This window comes from Clupea harengus, chromosome 8 (assembly GCF_900700415.2).
Source record: "Clupea harengus chromosome 8, Ch_v2.0.2, whole genome shotgun sequence".
Lineage (NCBI taxonomy): Eukaryota > Metazoa > Chordata > Actinopteri > Clupeiformes > Clupeidae > Clupea > Clupea harengus.
In genome coordinates, this window is record NC_045159.1 from 29,610,662 (window position 1) to 29,632,671 (window position 22,010).

At 40.1% G+C, this 22,010-nt stretch overlaps 1 protein-coding gene across 2 annotated transcripts in view; it reads right to left on the reverse strand.

The window, feature by feature from the left end:
* kcnj6 (potassium inwardly rectifying channel subfamily J member 6) overlaps positions 1-20,331 on the reverse strand; it is a 31,006-nt gene extending 10,675 nt beyond the window's left edge. Inside the window, exon 1 of one of the 2 annotated variants that reach the window (XM_012823589.3) lies at positions 20,109-20,331. The gene's annotated coding sequence lies outside the window, so the exon portion shown is untranslated. Of the gene's footprint in view, positions 1-19,183; positions 20,084-20,108 lie in introns of those variants that run through there. The other variant, XM_031572670.2, reaches the window with a different exon arrangement.
* Between the last annotated feature and the right edge of the window lie 1,679 nt (positions 20,332-22,010).

The following is a 22,010-nucleotide window of genomic DNA, read 5'->3' on the forward strand; positions in this document are numbered from 1 at the left end:
GGAATGGTATCTTTTAATGTTGGATTTGATTTTTCTTGTGTAACCTGAATACAACATGAGTTCATGTTGTTCATTCAATAGTCTTCATCAATATCACCATCAACCTCTTAAAGCAACAATTTGCCACTCTTTGTGGTATATTTTGGGATCATCTTAAATCTTCTCAAATTAATTTATACCTATATGGTGTGGTGTGAAGGACAAATAAACACGCCTGTCATTCCCACTTGCCGTTCAGGCTACGCAATACACAGCTCTGTGAGTTTGGGTCGGACCATCTGTGGTTTGGGTCGGACCATCACCGACTATATTGACAAAAGACATACTAGCGTTAGCATGCTAGCCTTGTATCAGTGCCAACTGTGCTGTTGTTGGTGTTGCTAGGTTTCGACCAAAACTTACTGCTGCTTTAAAACTTAGACAGCCATTACAGATACCAGACAAGTGTGTCCTGGAAATTTAGAGAAAAAAATGTTTCAGAAGAAACCTGCTGCAATAAGGTATTTAAAACTTTGAACATAAGGATATTTCTGCTGCCATTTTTCTTCTTGCCAGCCTCCTGTAGAGGTTGCTTCAGTTGATTCAGATAAGTATTAATTATTATTAATATAATATATTATTAAATCAATAACATATTATAGCATATTCTCCTGTAGCTACTGCATCAGTAAAATGAAGTTGAAACTAACCAGCTAACACAATGCAGCTGCAAAGTATCAACATTTGAATTGTTATGATACTAAAAATAGCGTATTTACACTACATCCTTGGAAGAACAAGCATGCATCAAAACACTGCCTTTGGAACACTGTTTTGGTAGAAGCTACCCAACAATCCTTGCAGATCTCGCAACTTACAAATAAAATGGAGTAGCATAAACAAATAGCATGATGTTGCCTTGTCCAAGAGATGTGTTGGGTAACTCTTCAGTTAAAGGCTACATATGCAAGGATACTTTAACACAAGGCAATACACGTGTGTCTATGAAAAGCTTATGTAAGTATTTATAACATTTAAATAGAGTAATTCATTCAGTATAAAATCTTGCACATTTTGCACATACTGATATAAGGTCTTCATGAATAGTCAAACATTTGTCTTGTGAAGGGCCTGATGATGCATTCTCAGTGCATAACCTTTTCATGACCCTCACAACGGCAGTTGGTTTCTGTGGTAACTCACTGTCTAAATAAAAGAACATATGGCACATCTTAGCCACAAAGGGTACAATCTTTGACCAGTACATAAAATAAATGGTTCTACAGCTCAATGTATGCACGTGTATAAGTATGAACATAATCACACAAACACTGTATGTGTATATATATATGTGTGTGTGTGTATATATATATATATATATAAATATATATGTGTGTGTGTATAGCATGCCTGTTGCCATTATTTTCCTATAGAGAGTTGACAGTTTCTGAGTCTGGCTACAGTGTGCAAAGGTCATGTCATTTTATGTGGTGATCAAATCATATTAGCAGTGGAGATTTCCTGCTGCAAGACATTATGATAGGTCTTTGGTGCAACCCCAACCAAGCTGAGGGCTGAGGGCTGAGGGCTGAGCTTCAGCTCAAAGCACACTGCACGCTCGCACAGCTGTGTCTCTCTTAGGGTTAGTCGCCCGGCACATATATCTCAGCATTGTTATAAGCACTCTCTGTTTAAGACACTGTGGCCATTTGTTAAAGATTCAGTACTTTAAAACCAGACAGACTGTGCGTGCTCCTATTTATCAGAGAGAGTAACATATTACCCTGCTGTTTTTTTTCCGCTTGAATCGAATCGAAAACCCCATATCATTTGGCTTCTATGTAATATCTGTTCTTTTTTCAGTCGTATATGGAGAGCCCTGTGTCTCTCCACGGGGTTTACACTAACCGTGAATACGTCACATTTCCCTAAACCCTTGGCCATTCTCTGTTCCCTGGTTTTTTCCCCCCGATGGTAACAAGACATTACCATGAATTGACTGTATCCTTACATTTCAAGCTTAAAGGTAATTGCTAATAATGATAGAGCTATGTCATCCTCCTCTAGAAATGATCCTCTGTCTATCAGTTCAACGTTTGTCAACATCTGTGACAGGACTCGAGGCCGTGTGGTTCAATGGGAGAGACTCTCAGTTGAGTGTGAGGGATGTGCTGATTTATATGTCCCTCATGTCCCCATTTATCATCAGCCTGGGCTGAGCTTAGGTGGCTGTGAAGCGATCCCCATCCCGCCACAATAATACAGGTACAAGTTCCCACACCACAGCATCAGGGGGAGCGAAATGTTGAGTGCCGTTTGGACATTATTAGCTTCAAATAAACTGATGTATCAAATCAAGCAGGGAGACCTAACACATGACACATGGTTTCTCATATCATTACTCTGTGAGCCCAAGATAGATTTGATTAGGGCTGGGATTTGTGATATCCGCTGTCAGTGTGTGTGCAGTGCACACAGGGGAATACTGTGTGCGGGAGAAAAAAAGGCAAAGCAATTGGCGATTTCATCTCCAGACAATGCTGTTAATTTGCAGTGTGGGGAAATGTGCAAATAGAGACAGATGTACAATCCCACAAACAACACTTGAATGAATTGGGCCCTACACTGTTCCTGTGCGCGTTGTCCTCACCTCGTAGAGAGCTCTAGGTAACCCTCTACTCTACTCTTGGTGGAAAGGTGCCTGTGTATCTATCTACCCCTACCGCAGTTTGTCTTCAGAGAAGAATGGTACACTAGATACTGTTTCTGGTTCTATGAAGACAAGACAAACAAATTAAAGACAAATGTTGCAAATTAGCTTTGTAGCTGTAAATGTTTTGGTACATGGCATCAGATGATCTAGGTGTGGCTTTCTCCATCAAAGTAAATTAATATGTTATGAAGAAGGTTCCCCTTGTTCTAAGAAAATATCTATTCTCTACATACAGGAAAGTAAAAGGAAACTGCTTTCGTTAATTTGCACTGATGTACTGTAAAAACCTTTTGTAGATTTGCTTCAGTATCAATTCATAAGCCATTGACATCACAATACACAAAATAATTCATATCTAATATGTGACAAAGACCACCATTTCATTATTGGTTTGATTTGCTACATTAGCCTACAATATCATTCTTCAACACAGTTGACAACAAAAACCTAATGCAGTTTTAGAGATGGTGCATTTGGGCAGAACATGATGCTAAGCAGTAATCGATGTCCAGCCCTTTATGTCATGACAATCCTCTTCAGCCCCTCGTTCTTCCTCTCATTGTATGGCACATTTATATCAAGACGCTCCTCCACTTAGCTCCTCCAAGACACTCCTCCAATTAACACTGTATAATCTCAGTTTTATATAGAATACCAATTAACTGTATACTCTCAGTTTTATATAGAATACCAATTAACACTGTATAATCTCAGTTTTATATAGAATACCAATTAACACTGTATAATCTCAGTTTTATATAGAATACCAATTAACACTGTATATTCTCAGTTTTATAGAATACCAATTAACACTGTATATTCTCAGTTTTATAGAATACCAATTAACACTGTATAATCTCAGTTTTATATAGAATACCAATTAACACTGTATTATCTCAATTTTATAGAATACCAATTAACACTGTATAATCTCAGTTTTATATAGAATACCAATTAACACTGTATAATCTCAGTTTTATATAGAATACCAATTAACACTGTATATTCTCAGTTTTATAGAATACCAATTAACACTGTATAATCTCAGTTTTATAGAATACCAATTAACACTGTATAATCTCAGTTTTATATAGAATACCAATTAACACTGTATAATCTCAGTTGTATATAGAATACCAATTAACACTGTATAATCTCAGTTTTATATAGAATACCAATTAACACTGTATAATCTCAGCTTTATAGAATACCAGAAATCACAGTGATTCAAAGATGGAGTGCCGGGGCATCATCTCCTGGACAATCAGTAGGTTTGCACTCCTACACGATCTGCAGCTGATGGCAGTGAAACGGATGACCAGTGATGACCCATTCATTGATGTGACTGTCTGTCTGTCTGTCTGTCTGTCAGCATGAAAACCATATCATGTTTACATTATAACTGTCCATCTGATTCCTCTGCTTTTCAACCATGGCTCAAGGTTGAATCAGAGTTCTTAATTGCTCAAAATTCGGTGTTACCCCTAGCTAATTATGATTCATATGTGGAGCAGCGCCACCTAGTGAATAATGTTCAAAGCAAAAACAATAGGACTTCACTATCCAATGATGCAACGGTTCAAACTGCATAAAATGTGACCCCCTGCTTCACTACCACATTATTTGGACACATGGCAAACGTTGTGGCATTTCGTCCATAGGGGGCGCTGTAACATACATGTCAGTATCTGAAGAGCCACTTAAGGTCAAATGCTGTCATTTATTGTATGCTTATACTTGGCTACATTTTCTCACATCTCCTAAAGTTCCATTTGGCACTCTCAACAAAATGGCTGCCAATGGCCAATCAAAATTCAGCAGCAAATACATGCCTTTGTGAATGGCCAATCTTAATGCAAATTGTAGGCTTATTCATGATGGCATATAGAAGCTATTTACCCAGTTTCAAACAAATCAGCCATACGATGTTACTACAACAAGCTACAACATGTTTTCCTCTGTTTCCCTGACATGGTTTGGTCTATCCACTATAATTGTTTACATTTTCTCTCAGAATAACACATACAACAATGTTTTAGTCTATTGAACGTAAACGTTCAAGTTAACACACTTTTCATAGAATAGAAAATATCTTCTTATTTCTTAATTCTTGCTTATTCTCTCACTGTATGTGGCGGTCATATTACGCACCGCTACGTGGTGGCCAGCAGGAGGCAGTGCTTTTCCCATGGACTCTCTTTACATTTTACATTTACATTTAGTCATTTAGCAGACGCTTTTATCCAAAGCGACTTACATATGTGCGACTTACGATGTATACACATTTTACATTTACACTGATGGCACACTGCACATCAGGAGCAATTAGGGGTTCAGTGTCTTGCTCAAGGACACTTCGACAGGGAATCGAACTAGCAACCTTCTGCTTACTAAACGACTTCTTTACCTCCTGTACCACTGCCGCCCCTCTTTGCGAGCAGAATAGAAGCACCTGTCACCTGTCTCATTCTTTCTCCTGTTTTTACAGGAATCTTTGAGGTCTCTTTTATCCCCCAGTCTGAGACTGAGATCCTGTTATCCGGTGATTCTGGAGTGGGCATTTGGATGTAGGTTGGGCCACTCAATTCATCATGAATAGATAATGTCCAAATCCTACCCATCGCTTCCTGATCCTGAATTCCACTATTACATTATTCTAATTTGATGCAATCAAAAACTGTCCTGCTTAGCAACCATAGGCATGCCATTAAAGAACTAAAGATGTCTAAAAATAGAAAGAAACAAACTAAAGCTAAAAACATTATAGCTTCTCAAATGCTGGTATTAACCGCCAAGATATATCAAACTAATTCAGAGATGGCTTTCTGATAGATTACCCCTCCTTGTAGAAATAGATCAATTTGATTGGCTAATCAGCATGATGTGTCCAACAATACAAAATTAGATTTTGTATCCATTGCCACTACTGAGGTGGCCGTGAAGGATCTGGAGGGCACAACTCCACACAGAGAATGACATGGGATTGGATCAAATACATTTTCACCCCATGCGTCTAAAGTCCATTTTATGTTTTGTTTTTGCATTTTTGCCCTTTTTTTTAATTATTTATCTATTCTTTTTTTTAACTTTTACCAGGCAAAATATGGTAATTACTGGCTAACAGAAAAACTGCTTTAAATATGTGTGAGTGACAATTTTTTTTACTTGCTTTTGAAAGTTGTATCTAATGTCTATATTAAAGCCTTATATATTTGCACTGCATACAACAATAGGGATGTCTACGTTTCTGAGTGACACCTGCTGTCATGCTGCTGTCAGTGGAAGACGTCTGTGTTGCCTGAAAACAAAAACTAAAATCATACTAATTAGATTTATGTACAGTAGTACATTGGGGACGCCTTAGTAAGCTCAACCAACCAACCAACCAAACAAACAAACAAACAAACAAACTGAATTCAAATGTAATCCTAGTATAACCATACTGTGCCAAAGACAAGCATAGTTAGTGCATAAGGCCCATAGGTCTACCTGTTACTGCATAACATGGGCTACCTGTTACTGGATAACATGGGCTACCTGTTACTGCATAAGGCCCATAGGGGGCCATTTGACTAGACAGCAGGAAGGAGAAAGTTTAAATCCCAAAGGCACTGATCATTAAATTGGTTATTAACAGTGGTTATGTGCCATGCCAGTCTAAACAGGACAAAAGTGCACGCAATCGGATATCCTTAAGACCATTCTGGGCCTATCCATCTGTGGTGCTGAACTAGATATGAATCAGACATCTGATATCATATGATTATTGTGTCACTGCACAGATTAGGATTTGAAGATATCTTTGATTTCAACATCATTTGTTCAATGATTCAACAAATGATGTGATAGTGGCATCACCCGGTTTTCATGTATATGAAGAATAGCTAAAGAATAGTTGTTCAAATGCTGCTTATTATCAAGGGTGTAAAACACTACTGTAGAAAGCATTGCTGCACGAGCCACGGCGAGGACCAGGACTCTCCTTCTGCTTCGTTTGCTAAATTCATTGTGGGACTGTAAAAGTTGGAAAACAAGTGCTTTTAAATCATGTTTTTTTTACAGCCTCATGCACCAAACACAGTGCCATCTAAACTCAGGTGTGCATACAGGTTGATTCAACTATCAGATTTTCTTTGGTAAGAGTAACCAGATGGTGTAGAAAATCCGATGCAGGCAGTTAATATACAGACCGAATTCTGCATCAACAACGGAAAGGTGAAAAAACACAAAACTGGCTCAAATACTAAGCAATGGAAGGCCAGCACTACAGGAAGGTGCCAGGCACTGTAGATTGGTGATATTTATACTACAGTGTTAGATTTGTTGTAGGGGATAGACCATTTCTAACTATATCCCTGAATAGTGGCCACTCACAACAATCTCTCTAATGCTCACTGACTCTCTCATTCATAAGTTCCTCAGCATATTTTTTCATTGAGAAGACTGGCCAAATCTGTTTTGGAGGAAAATGGTCTTTCTTTCCATATACACTTCAGAATAAAAGATGACAGACTAAATGCAGATCAAACACCTTTAGGTTGATGGTGATCCTGATGTTTAACTATTTATTGAACACATGCTAATAGGAACTAGTTCAGTATTCGGGTTACACAAGAAAAAATCAATCTAACATCAAACAATGCCATTTAACAAGCTTCCAAATGAATACCACATTCAGACAGACAACTATGGCACTATGAATGGGTAATCGAGTATCTGAGTATCTATGGTACTATGAATGGTAATCGAGTATCTGAGTATCTATGGTACTATGAATGGGTAATCGAGTATCTGAGTATCTATGGTATTATGAATGGGTAATCGAGTATCTGAGTATCTATGGTACTATGAATGGATAATCGAGTATCTGAGTATCTATGGTACTATGAATGGGTAATGGAGTATCTGAGTATCTATGGTCACCATGAATGGGAATTTGAAGTAAAGTTGGCACTCTATTCTCGGTTCCACTGTTCCTGTGACTAAACTTGAGGGCCTTCTGGTCAAACTGTAGGGACAGATGTGTAAACATGTGTTAACATGATTAATTAGTTCTCCCTCACTGTGGCCCACCACCTGAGCCCGATATCTGCGTCATCAGGCTCTCTCGCTCTCTTTCTCTCTCTCTCTCGCTCTCGCTCTCTCTTTCTCTCTCTCTCTCTCTCTCTCTCTCTCTCGCTCTCTCTCTCTCTCTCGCTCTCTCTCCCTCCCTCCCTCCCTCTCTCTCTCTCTCTCGCTCTCTCTTTCTCTCTCTCTAACTGAAAGCTGAGTCACTTCCTGCCTGCTTTTTCACTCTTTGCTCTCAATAACACAAACACTGATTTCTTCAGTTCAAGACTGGATGGCTGTACTGTGCATCTTGCTGACGCCTGTGTGTGCCCTGCTGCCATCTCCTTCTTGTGTGGATGCCTCCACTACAGTGCTGCTGCTGAGCAGAGTTCAATCCATGTCTATAGACGCTATTTCCGGTAACACTTTACTTAAACTCAGTATTCATAAAGCATGATTAACACATTTATACATATATATATATATGTCTATAAAGTATAAAGTATTCATAATGCATCACAGCGGCCGACATAAGTCTACATAACTATTTATAAACAGCCACGACTGCCCTTATAAAACGTGATCTTGTGTAAGCCCTACTCAACTCTTATTATGGAAGCTTGATTGGAGTCACATAGGGCTCCATGAAGAGCATGTGGTGAATAAACAGCATTTGATATGAGGCAAATATGCAACCAGCGCCATTATCAAGAGCTAAAAGAAGCTTTATTTTGCATTCTGATACTTCAAGCTGTAAGGGCATACTATAAGATCAGGAACACTCGAGGGCAATCGCTTACACACAAAACAAACTGCTAGAGGACCATGAGGAGCAACTCACCGCATTTGTCAAAAAGTGAATTGCGGACTGTACCTTTAAGAAAAAACATCGGCGCTTACCTAAACATTCCTTCTCTGATTAATGTAATAGAAGGTCTAGGTCTCCTCTCGGCCCTCCTCTTTTTCCTTATATGAAGAAGACTGGAAATACTTTTGTCAGATAAGATAAACAATATTTATCGTGCCATTACCACTAACATGGAATTCATTGTGTAAAAAGGCTAAACAAGCTAACATTCACAGTAAAAGTGGAAGACTGCTAGCTAGCTCAACTCTAACTTGGCTTAACTCTAGATCAGGGGTTTTCAACCAGGGGTCCGTGGCCCCCTGGTGGTCCGCGACGGCATTGCAGGGGGTCCGCGACATGAGCCTATCAGTTCACCATTGACCTGGGCCCGTCGACATATTTATGTCTGAATAGCCAAGTCGCATTGCCCAAAATACTGATGTAGACCCGTATTCAGCGAAGAAATTACACTGACAAGTGTTATAGGCAGAATATGTGTGCGGGGGGAGGGGGCGTGGCGGCGGTTACAAACATGAAAAAGAAGGGTGCGGGACTGTAAAATGTTTTGTGAATCACTGGCACATCAGTGGGCCGCGGATTACTTTCTGGTCAGAATGGTGGTCCCTGGGACAAAACCAGTTGAAAACCCCTGCTCTAGACAGGTTATGCCACAAAACTACTCTTGTCTGTATTGATTTCACCCTCATTGTTTTCTTCAAATGAACTGTCGCCTGATTAGTTTTCTATGCATTTAACCCCTTGTGTATCTTCAGTTCTTGGTCTGTCGATGATTGTTCCTGCTATGTTCGTGTTTTGGATCATACTCTTCTCCTGTTTGTTTCACGTGAGTAATTAAATATTCTCCTGGCATTGGCAGTCAAAAGAAACAAAACTACTCTTGTTAGACTGAGAGGTCTCTTGAAAAAACGTTATATGAATGTTCCATTTTGAATGTATAAAACATTATTTTAAATAATAAACTGTTTCACAGGGTGACATCCCTGGAGACAAACAAAAACATAAAAAGTAAATGTCATACTTTGCTACTTTTTATGAGCTTGCATTATAAAATCAGCTTCCTAATTATTCAGGCATTCAAATTCAAACCAAGCTTTCGTGATGCTGCATAGCTGTGTTACCATGCCCAACAAATGGACACAGAAATGAAAAATAAAAGCCTGCTAATATTCATGAAGGCTTTCAAAAGACACAGCCCAATGCTTTGGCCAGTCTAAATGGCCACATTTACATAGCTCTTGTGTGCAGCCGAGCAAATGTATTGTTTTGTGTTTTGAGCAGCACAGATGTCGGCCAGTGACTTGGTATGCTAAAGGGTGGGGATGTGGATACAGCTCTTAGAGAGCAGGTCCAACTCATAAGCTTAAACACACACACACCACGATGAACAGATACCAAGCTGCTGCCCGTGTGGCCAGCACTTGAGTGAGCACATCTATTATTCCCTATTGTCACAGTAGGGATCAGCTCAACTGTAAGGAGGACGCTAGCACAGCCCAAAATGTGCTTCAGACATGATGGTGCATTTCTAGACCATGTCATGTCATTACATCGTCGTATACCTAATATATATATATATATATATATATTCCACATTTGGCAGTTATTTTAGAGGAATCTCAGCAGTGAGGGCCAAATCTGAAATAAAGTGTGTGTTATGGGAACCCTTCTATAATAACCCTTTATTAGCATTAAGTGACTGAGCCTCAGTTATTTTCCCAGATATTTCCAACTTGTTTAATTGAACTGCCATTATTAAGAATGTAAAGCTTCAGTGAAGCTTAGGAGCGCTATGAACAATACACTGGGCACACGCATGGCAAACCAGCAAGAGGAGCACAAGGTTGACATAGAAGAAGAGTAGTAGAGTATGTTGTTGTTGTTGTCTGTTGTTGTTATTATTATTCCTACAAAGCCTACATTTATGCTAAGTCTCAGCCCAATGTGAAACGAGACCCGACTTTGTTTTGAAAATAAAGCTGTTGAATTCTTGGCTCAATTTTGGATAAACACACACTGGTCGTCTTCAATCTGAGTGTGATTGAGTTATTTAGTTTTGAGTGCCGTCAGTATGGAAATACCTGCCTCACAGGTATGTTTAAGTGAAAAGGATACGTTCTAAGGCTGCCTGACAGGTATGTTTAAGTGAAAAGGATACGTTCTTGTAAGGCTGCCTGACAGGTATGTTTAAGTGAAAAGGATACGTTCTAAGGCTGCGTCTGAGAGTTGGGGGTATTACTGCACCAATGCTGCCCAGAGGGTCGAAAGGGAGCAAGTGGCAGAAAGGTGCTTCAACCTGCCCCCGCTTTTCAGCTCAACATAGCTGTTCCTGCATTTCTAAAGAGAGATATTACACTGTGCAGACAAATGGGTCCCGAACACAGGTCTTTGCTTTTGACGCTATTCAACAGAGTAGAAACTGCCACAACGGCATAAGCGGCTCATGTGCCAGGTATAAGGGCGTTGTTAGGCCCGGTTTTATGAATAGTCCCAATCTCAATATATATACTGTATAATTTTATTTACAAAAGCAAGAGTAAAAAAAAAGACCAGACAATTTGGGCCAGATCACGGTACCTATGGTGATGTCCATGGCCTGTGTCAGTGTGACCTAGCATAAAAGTGTTTTCATGTAGACAAGCCGTGTAGTCGTGTAATGGATGTGGTACTGTTTATGTGATTCAGATAGATGACAGGCCCTGCATGCCATGGGGCTGTCTTGAGGCTTTCTGTTTCTGACTCAAACTGTGTGAAAATGGTGTAATTTAAAAGATTTTCCCGGGAGACGAGGCCCCCCGGAACCAACTACAAGTCCCGGGTGATTTCAATGCCTAGCAACGTCCCTTGTTGGCCGGGTTCTTATTTCTGACAATTAAAAAAACAAATGAGCAATGAAAATGCGGAACATTGTCTCAATACGCGGGATGTGTGTGTGTGTGTGTGTGTGTGTGTGTGTGTGTGTGTGTGTGTGTGTGTGTGTGGGGTGGTGTAGGGTGGAGTAGGGTGGTGTGTGTGTGTGTGTGTGTGTGTGTGTGTGTGTGTGTGTGTGTGTGTGTGTGTGTGTGTGTGTGTGTGTGGGGTGGTGTAGGGTGGAGTAGGGTGGTGTGTGTGTGTGTGTGTGTGTGTGTGTGTGTGTGTGTGTGTGTGTGGGGTGGTGTAGGGTGGAGTAGGGTGGTGTGTGTGTGTGTGTGTGTGTGTGGTGGGATAAAGGGTCGAAATACTGTGCAGCACAAGCAGGACACCTGGTCACCCTGACAGAATTGGCTAAGCATTGCTCTAGCTTTCCATTTTTCACAATGGCAACCTTGGATTAGCACCACACTTTTCACCAGTTTCCAGAACTATATTACATCAATACCAATTGAAAATGGGGGTGGGGGAAATCTGGTCACTCTACCTTAGATCTTTTTAAACATCTCTCTTAATATGGAAAGATGCTAAATAGTATATCATATCTCATTCCTATCAATGTACAATCGGAATCCAATCGTTATCTTGTGAATCTGAATCGCATAAAATCGGGGCATCTATGCCAAAAACCCAGCCAGGAACCCCCCATTGTCTTTGGGAAAATGCAGAATGGTTTGGGTTACTGATGCCCATAGTCTGCTGGCGCTGCTCGGATTCTGTTGAGTAGATAGATAGATAGATAGATAGATGGATACTTTATTAATCCCGAAGGAAATTTAGGTAAATTCAGAGTAGTCATTCAGAGGGTTCATCTCCCCTAACAACACTATTGGCCCTCATTTGAGACGGCAATGAGCTGTGAGTTATGCATGGGATGTAATGGTAGTCTGCAAATGGCACATCTTCAAAGAAAGAAGTCAAGAAGAATTGTTATTTGTATGTATGCACGCATAGAGACCTAAATTTCCCTCGGGATTAATAAAGTATCCATCTATCTATCTATCTACTAGAGTAGTGGGAAAAACCTGTGTGGAACGGGTGAAAAAGCAAATGAATTTCTGGGTGTTCTGTTGAATTTATATCTTTTGAGCCAAACCTATCAACTGGACGTGCTGTGATGACAAGCCACTTATCTTTGACTTGGTTCAAGTCCAACAGAAATCAGTACATGTTTGTTGAACTGATAAAAAGCCCAGCACAATTCAAACCACCAAAGTGTAATCATTGCCGTGTTCTTCACATCATTTAACATATTGGCCTCTGGGCCTAATAAACACGTATGAAAGCAAGCTACATAGGATATCAGGAAATTATTTATCTAGAATATAGTGGAAAGATAAGTATCAACAAAACATATTTAATGAACAGTGAAAACAAAACCAATCTTTTACAGAATGATCCCACTTGGAGACAGAGAAATGGCACCCCTTCACCCAAAGACCTACTTTCATGGTCACTAAATGGAGAGACACTAGGCTATTTTGGGAGAACAATGTGTTGATCAGTGGTCTAAACTGAGTGCTATGCTGAAAAAAACGAAACAAAAACCCTAGTTTTCTGCCTTACTTTTTGTTGTGCATTAAGGCCCCGCTGAATGATAGACTACAGGATTATTTTTCTGTCTGAGCGGTGTAGAGGGTAGTTGCATAGCCTACGTAGCCATTTGGTAACATATTTTATTGAGTTAAATGATCGATCAATTTAGAACTGAGTGGTCACTGTTATGCTGTCAAACTGTGTAGAGGTTAGATGAGAGGCGCCTGTCAGACATTTCGAAACAAGATGCAGGTTACATTTTTAAAACAATTTACATCAAATGCCAACCTTTTTGAATACCAAAATGAGGCACTAGCCTGCCCTCGAAGATGCTTAGGTCTGTCCGCATGTCATGAAATGACCAAATGAATGTGCGTTAGTAAATTTCCCTCGGGATTAATAAAGTATCCATCTATCTATCTATCAAAATAGCTTGACGCAATGCAATTTGTTGCACATTTGACCCCGCTGTGCACATCTATTGAATTAGGGCCATATGTGTTGCATCATGATGAGAGTTCCATTTACTCCAGAGCCCAAATCAGTTCTTAACAAAGATCACTTTGTGTAAGTGAAACAGAATGATGCGATCAAAAGGAACGAGTCTGTAACTGAATACAATGTTGATGTTGAGAAGATGGATTTTTACAAGTTGCATATTTATTTATTTATTTATTTATTTAAGTTCTTCCCTCTGGATACCTAGATGACGGGATATTTTATAGCTTTTGATGGGACAGTATATTTGAACCTGAGCTGAGTTCATGAAGATAAGGTGAAGTGATGACTGTAAGCCATGAAGGACATCCAATTAAAGGTAATGTTTTTTTTTTGTCAGTTTTAACATCTGGTTACGTAAGTATAACCAGTATATAATCTGTATCTGGAAACACTCTGTGTGGAAATGTTCTCCCTATGTGTATGTATATATGTTCTCCCTATGTGTATGTGTATGTATATGTGATTTATGTATGTATGTCGGTGAGGTGTATAAGTGTATATGTGTATAAGCTACTGGATGACCTAAATTTCCCTCGGGATTAATATCTAAGTATCTATCTATCTAATCTCAGCTTGGTCTACGGAGAACAGAAAGAAAGAAGTGTAGCTTCTATCTCTATTTCTCTGCTGGTTTCCTGGCTAAGAGCTAGGCCTAGTGATTTCCTGTCGGTGGTCTGTGACTGACTGACCACCATCTGGTGTACCTAGTGATGTTGTTTTGTGTGCATTAGAGTAGCATGAACAGCCTCTGGGTACAGAGTGACACAAAAAAAGGCCAGCGATGCTCAACCACAATGCTTGACTCAGCAGAAAGAAATAATAGGAAATGCCGAGTGAAAAGTCATTTTAACACACATGGTGGATTCCTGATTCAAACACTAACATGTTTAATATGATTGTGATGAACTGAATATCTAACAATTAACTGCTATGAAATATGTTACGCTCGCAATTAACTCAAGTTCCATGAGTCTGTGACTATCTGTTCATGTGCTACATTTCTTTCCATAGTCCCCAAAAAGTAAATATCAGATTGGCATTGACAGCTAATAAAACAATAGTACCGCCACTGACTGTCCTGTAGGTGTTGCCCTGCGGCTGTACGTAAGTAGTGATGTGGAAGAAGTAGAAAAGCTCAGTATGATTTCAAAGTCAGCTTTAGTACAAGCAGGGGCGTTAATGATTCTAACACTAGGCTTCTCCATAACGCGAATGATCTCTACCACACACACAGTTTACCATGCTCATAACAGCTTCAATATCTACACATATCTTGGGATGCCACACATTTAAGGGAAAAACGACTACTGCTACTTATGGTGTGAAAAATGGGATGTCTTGCCGTGAGGTCATAAGAAGCATGACAGGTGTGTGCTTGGGACAAGGGACCCCCAGGAGTGTGGAACCCCGGAGATGTTTGATGTCAATGTTTTCAATAATACCTTGCACAGATTCTCAACCATTTTGCCTACAACAAGGGAAAGGATGATGGTTTTACCTTTATATGAACGTATGTATGTATGTATGTATGTATGTATGTATGTATATTATGTCTCTATGTATGGATCTATTGAACCATCCAACATTTGTTATGAAACTGTTACATATTGAGTTAGTATTTGATGTCTTCCTTGCTAATACATGTTTCTGATTAAAACATTTGGTACCATAAGTATCACATATTTATGTTTATGTTTTATGTTTCATACAATTGTTTTCTTTTATATTTAATAATACTTGAAGTGCGTTTGAGTATGCATGAATCCAATACTGTCAAGAATCTTTCAATGGCTCGCTCTCCTCGGCTCGCTCAACTCAGAGGGTTGTCTCTGAGCAAATGGCCTCATTAAATATTGAGAAGACTACTCTATGTGTGCCCGCAGGACACCAGCAATTAAGTGTGCACTAACATGGTGAGCTTAAACACAGAGTCTGCAAGGCCACTGATTTGAGTCTTCACACTAACCTCCAAGATCACCACTTAGTCATGACTGAATACCTCCACACAGTGTGGATGTTGACATTGTGAAAACAAACTCTCCTCAAAATCCTTGATTGAAGCCAAATTGTTATTTTCTGGTGAATCTAATGCAAAGGTAACCTTTGGTTAACCTTTCCTGGTGGCCATGATGCTTGATGGTTTTTTGCAACTTCACTTGTAGAAATGTTAAAGTATTCTTGACACTTTCATGAATGGCAGATGTTTAAAGGTTTTAAAGTAGAGTAATATATGTGTTCTCTTGCTCCATGCTTCCATATGCCACAAGGAGAAGTACCCTCTGAAGCAGGGATGTGGGATTGCCCACCATCAAATCCTTACAGTCAGAGAAATAATGATAGTGAGATCATTATTGTATGTGTACACACACACACACACACACAAACAGGGTTCAGAGGTGGCCAATGGGCATGTTCAAGATTAGGATCCAGATGTGTACACACACACACACACACACACACACACACACAAACAGGGTTCAGAGGTGGGCCAATGGGCATGTTCAAGATTAGGATCCAGATGTGTACACACACACACACACACACACACACACACACAAACAGGGTTCAGAGGTGGGCCAATGGGCATGTTCAAGATTAGGATCCAGATGTGTACACACACACACACACACACACACACACACACAAACAGGGTTCAGAGGTGGGCCAATGGGCATGTTCAAGATTAGGATCCAGATGTGTACACACACACACACACACACACACACACACACACACACACACAAACAGGGTTCAGAGGTGGCCAATGGGCATGTTCAAGATTAGGATCCAGATGTGTACACACACACACACACACACACACACACACAAACAGGGTTCAGAGGTGGGCAATGGGCATGTTCAGGATTAGGATCCAGATGTGTACACACACACACACACACACACACACACACACACACAAACAGGGTTCAGAGGTGGGCCAATGGGCATGTTCAAGATTAGGATCCAGATGTGTACACACACACACACACACACACACACTCACACAAACAGGGTTCAGAGGTGGGCAATGGGCATGTTCAGGATTAGGATCCAGATGTGGCGCATGTAAATGTGTTAACCATTCTGCTAAAACTGCAGAGTTATTCCTCACCTATATCGGCATGGACGGTTTACAGAATTCCCTGCTAATGATGCAATTAACTCCTTAGTGCTGAAAGAACTAAAACATTAGCTTATCGTTATATGGAGCACCTATGTAGCATAAAAAGAAAAGCCAAGCACTCTAACAGTAATAGGTGCACCATGAAGGACATCACTGTGAATATCCTAGCTTATTGTGGTGACAGTGAATGTTATAAAACTCAATAAACTCTTAATATAAATGTCCTAAGAATATGAAAAGCATACATTCAGTAAGCTGTGTCCAAACTTTTGGCTGCTACAAAGCAGGACTAGACGTATATTGAAAATATCCATATATTCAATGCTATTTTATACAAGATGTGGAGTATGCATAATATAGGCTGCGCAGGTTACCATCTGCATGCGATTAAAACTGACCGCATCTTAACAGGGAAGAACGGTGCAGGTGGCGCGCACGCACACACACACACACACACACCACTGTGTGTAGGGTGACCAGCCAATCTAATTGTTCTATGGCCCTTCGCTGTGGCCCTCAGCCCAAATGTAGTGTAACAGTACTAAACGTTGTTTTTTCAGACATATGTAACATGTTGATACTCTCTGCAGGCTACTTCCTTCGGTCTGCTAATATACAACTCTACCACAACGCAACAGTTCATTTCGACTTAATAACAAACTTGCCGAATACGTATGTGATTGTAAAATGGTCATTGCAAAACTGGAACTAGGTCATAGGTGTGCAAATACCAACATTTATTTGACGCTCTAAAGGAGTCACATTTGAAAATTCAATCATGCCGTGGTTTGGGTATGGAATATTAAATAATAAACATAATTGTGTGACCTCTGCTATTTAAAGGGTTTGGGTATGGAATATTAAATAATAAACATAATTGTGTGACCTCTGCTATTTAAAGGGTTTGTCTGAAGCAAAACAAATCTGGTTTCGCGTGGGTATAAGCCAGGCAGTAATGATCTCCATAGCAACACATAGCTAAATCCATCAAGCGCTCAGTGGCAGATGTACAATGTGCTGACTAAAGTACCAGCATAGTAACTGGATCTTCATTTATTCATTCATTTTCGGATTTCATACTGCCTAAAATAGGCCCTGCATTGTGGTTACAGAAAAAATGGTAGCGAGAGTGACAGTATAGGCTACGTGACATAGATGCCTTTTCAGAGTTCTCTCGGCGTTTTCATGTCTTCAATCCTACATTATTTTAGGACAGCCTACACAGTATGTGGGAAGGCCGGACCATGCTCACGGAGAGGAGTGAGTAAGCTATCCTCTTCCGTCATAAAAGATTTTGGATATATTGGACCTTTCGTCATTTATGCGAGTCGAACGCGGACACCCGAGCCTAAACCCAAAGACCGCACGAGAAGAGTGGATATTTATTATGCAGGCCTTACTATGTTTGTTAACTAGGCCTCTTTGTTTCATTACAAATACTATTAGGCTTACATGACCAAAAAAAAATCGTTCCGCTATGGCCTGTAACCGAACCCATAATCGCTGCCCATGGTTCTCATACAAGCTTCGTAATTTCGCAGCTCCCTGCTTTATCGTGCACATATTACCGGCGTTGTGTAGAGGAGACAAGCACAGTCCCTCATCGGATTCGAACTCGCAACCTCAGTCATGGGAATTTACGCGCACACCCTAAACCTCACTCCCATTCGGGTCACGGCACCACTGTAACCTGCGTTGTGTAGGCTACTGTACCCACTGGCTACTGTCACACACATAAAGCCAACCACACATGGGTAGTGTTAAGGGATGAATACAGCACCAGGCCTGTAGCTACTTGTGGTACTGACATTCAGCATTCGTTTCAAGCTGACTATTCGTTGTGGCTGTGACATCCATCCCACACATTACAGAAAATATACATTTTATCCGACCAAAATAAAAACCAAGGCTAAAGAGAACACATTTCGTACGGGCAATCTCTGACCATCGCAAGAACAGTGGTAATTACTGTAAAGTTTTTACTTGACCCCCTGGCACCCTGGTAGGTTTTCCCGGTGGATAAGAGGCTGGTAAAGAAACACCTTTGCTGTTTGACCTGCCTTGCGTGACATAGCGTAACGTAACGCGTTAACGTCCCATCCTAACCTATGGCGTAGGGCTACTACCTGGAAAAAGACCAAAATACGCCATCGGTCTCAGTTAGTGAAATAGGCCTATAGGCGACCTGCCATAACCCTGGTCTAGTAACCTAAGCTACTCACCACCACACCAACTCGCATAGACCAAATGTCACTGAATTATTCTGTGAGTTAGGTTACTTCCTGATGATGGAACCAGCTGATCAAATACAGATGTCGTGGTTTTCTGTGCACCTGCTAATAAGCTAATCAGACATTGAAAAGACCAGTCTTTTTAAAAGTCCTGGTGTGGACACTATTTATCAGCATTTGTCAATGTCACAGTGCATTTGTTTTAAAAAATGTGCAAAGGCTACGAGGTTGTGATTCAGATCAACAGGCTTCAAGAGATACTGCTGTCCACTCACCCTTAAATAACATAGGAACTTTCTTTTTTCGTCCTTTGAGCAGACAATAGCGTAGGCTAGCAGGTTTCACTCTGTGCGTCACTCTATCTTGCGCTTGATCCCGAAATCGAACCGACTCCCTTCCACCGAGAAAGCTACACTCGCACTTCATGGTTTTTGATGGGAGATCTCACGGTCGCCATGGAGATGGTGGGAGCTCTTCCCCAGAGCAGAACAGATATCACATCGTTTGCTATACCATGCATGACAAAAACCCGAACATATGGCGTTTATTAGGTCAGTGTATTTAGATGTAAACTAAGTGAATGACTTAAACATAGTGGGCATAGGGAATCCAGGGAGAGACTTAATACAATGTTACACACGTAAGGAATAGGGTCTTTGGTGCGTCGTAAATTATTGGATACGTTAGGCACGATGACCACCATAGAAATTACGTTTTCATGAACAAAAATTATAATCGGGAAAAAAACAGACCTTAAAACCTGGTGTGGAAAGGAACCGTCCCATCATCCAAGTCTCAAAGTAGGCTATTCTAAATGCAACGGAGCTAAGCTGTTGATTTAGGCTATTTCAACCAGAGAGGGGGAAAGCATTTGGTAGCCTAATCATTAAAACGACGACTCACAGGGCTATATTTTAATAGGCTACATCAGGCCTTTTCAATTAATTGCGCTTAAATCACTTTAGCCCAATCAATTATCCAAATAATCAAAACTTACTATAACCTATATGGGTCTTTATTAATACAACAACTGTAAGTCTGCCATGCCAATATTATGTAGGCTAACAGACTTTTTCATTTAGGCTACCATTTGCCCCTCTCATTTGACACTTAGTCTTTGCATTACTCAGACACCATGAGCCTTCGTCTTGAAAACAAATGAACATGAAAATGACAGATAGGCTATAGAGTTTTACATACCTAAAAATGAGACACCGCGTTTATTCATTCACTGTCTTCCATTTAAATTTGTTGCGAAATTCCAGGTTATGAAGAATAAGCTCAAAACGACGACAGTATCTAGGTTTCATAATGCCCTTTTCATTTTGTGGAAAAATCCATCTAATGCCATCCTGTCATGTCCTTTGTTGAGAGGGAGAGAGGGCGGGTGGATTGGTGAGGAAAAGCGTGTGCGTGAGCGAGCGAGCGAGCAAGACAGAGAGAGAGAGAGGGAGGGAGAAAGAGAGAAAGAGAGAGAGAAATCTGAAGGGATCGCGCAGGTGGTGATTTAGGCATAGAGGTAAAAAGTCAGCCATAGACACCAAAAACGTAAATAAACGTCTGCATAAGAAGTGCTCCGTATTATTTGGCTAAAAGGATATTACAACAGAATGACATTTTATGCATCTTGTGTTTTTATTCAAGTTGTTTGTAGGAGTTTCTGTCCAACAGAGCAAGAGAGGGATAATAGTGAAACGCAGAATTTCCATAAGCGGAAATACTGGTAAGCTACACGTCATTAAATTAAACGAGACGTTCTATTCTAATGTTTAAAATATTATTAAAAAAAAAAAACATATTTATATTTACAGCAAACGTATCAAGGATACATAGGTACAGTGTATAAGGACGGTAGATGCCTTTTCAACAGTGTCACCATGGTGCGAGTGCTCTTTTAAATGAGTAGTAAGCATGTTCTTCCATGTGGACATTCCCCATGGGTTACCTGCGCACATTTCCCCTTGTTTGGCTGAAAAAGGGAAAAGAGCGATTGTCAAATGTGCACGTTGCATTGGGATTACACAAATTAGTTAAAAAAAAAACAGGATGTTATTATGTTGACGTAACTAATCCAACTGAATCATGTAGGACAAGAGTAAAACAATAAAGTAAGTTCACAGCTGGGAAAGTAAATGATGACATCATAGGGTCTCTGGAGAACCTTTCTGCCAACACTTCCTTGTTAAATGGATTCCCATCAGCCTATGCAAAAACATTTTTAAAAAATCAAGCTGAGGTGTTAGTGTTGCCAAGAGTTTTTATATGTGCTTGTTAATGTTACCAATGATACCAATACAATTTTGGACATGGCCTGTGTCTTTATGTTTTGCTTTGAAGTGTGCCATACTTGTGTGCCAGGTATTGATAACACTCAAGATCTCAGTGGTTCCATTATTCTATGCCTCTTCAGTAATAAGGGCTTCTGAATGTTTCTGCTTGATGAATTCAGAAAGTATCATTTCTAGAAGCAGTGACTTTGACATTTTTTGATCTAGTTCAGTGGTTCACAAATTGTACAGGTAACCTTAATTTAAACACTTTCATTGGAATTAGTCTGTCAAGTTGTGTGTGTTTTATGAGGAAAAAAACAACGCAAAGGCAACTTAATGAGCAGAGAGGCGAGGTGAGTTTACTTGAACAAGTTTAACTGTAAGTATTTGACAGATGCTTTATCCATAGCAACTTAGTAAATCGAAAAATTAACAATATAAATAATTAAGAATAAATATTGACATAAATTAGAACTAGCATACTATAACATGCTGTATGTGTATGTCAGCAAACTCCTAATACTAAAGAGCTCATAGCTTTCTGTGAAGATAAATACCTTTAATTCCTGGATGGAAGACCAGTGCCCCAATACTCTCATACGGCCTAGTTGCTACTCCTATCTGAAAGCATCAAGCCATGTACAGGTTGGGGTTGGCCATGGTGCAGGCAGATGAAACGCAAGTGGCAAACACACCAGGAAGTGGGCATTATGCTTCTAACTCCAGTGGTGAACAAGGGCTTACTTGGCCTTGCATGGAGGTGCCAGGGAAGGTAGCGGACCACCGAGGGGAAAGGACAGAGACTAGTGTTAGTTTGACACTCTGGTAGGAT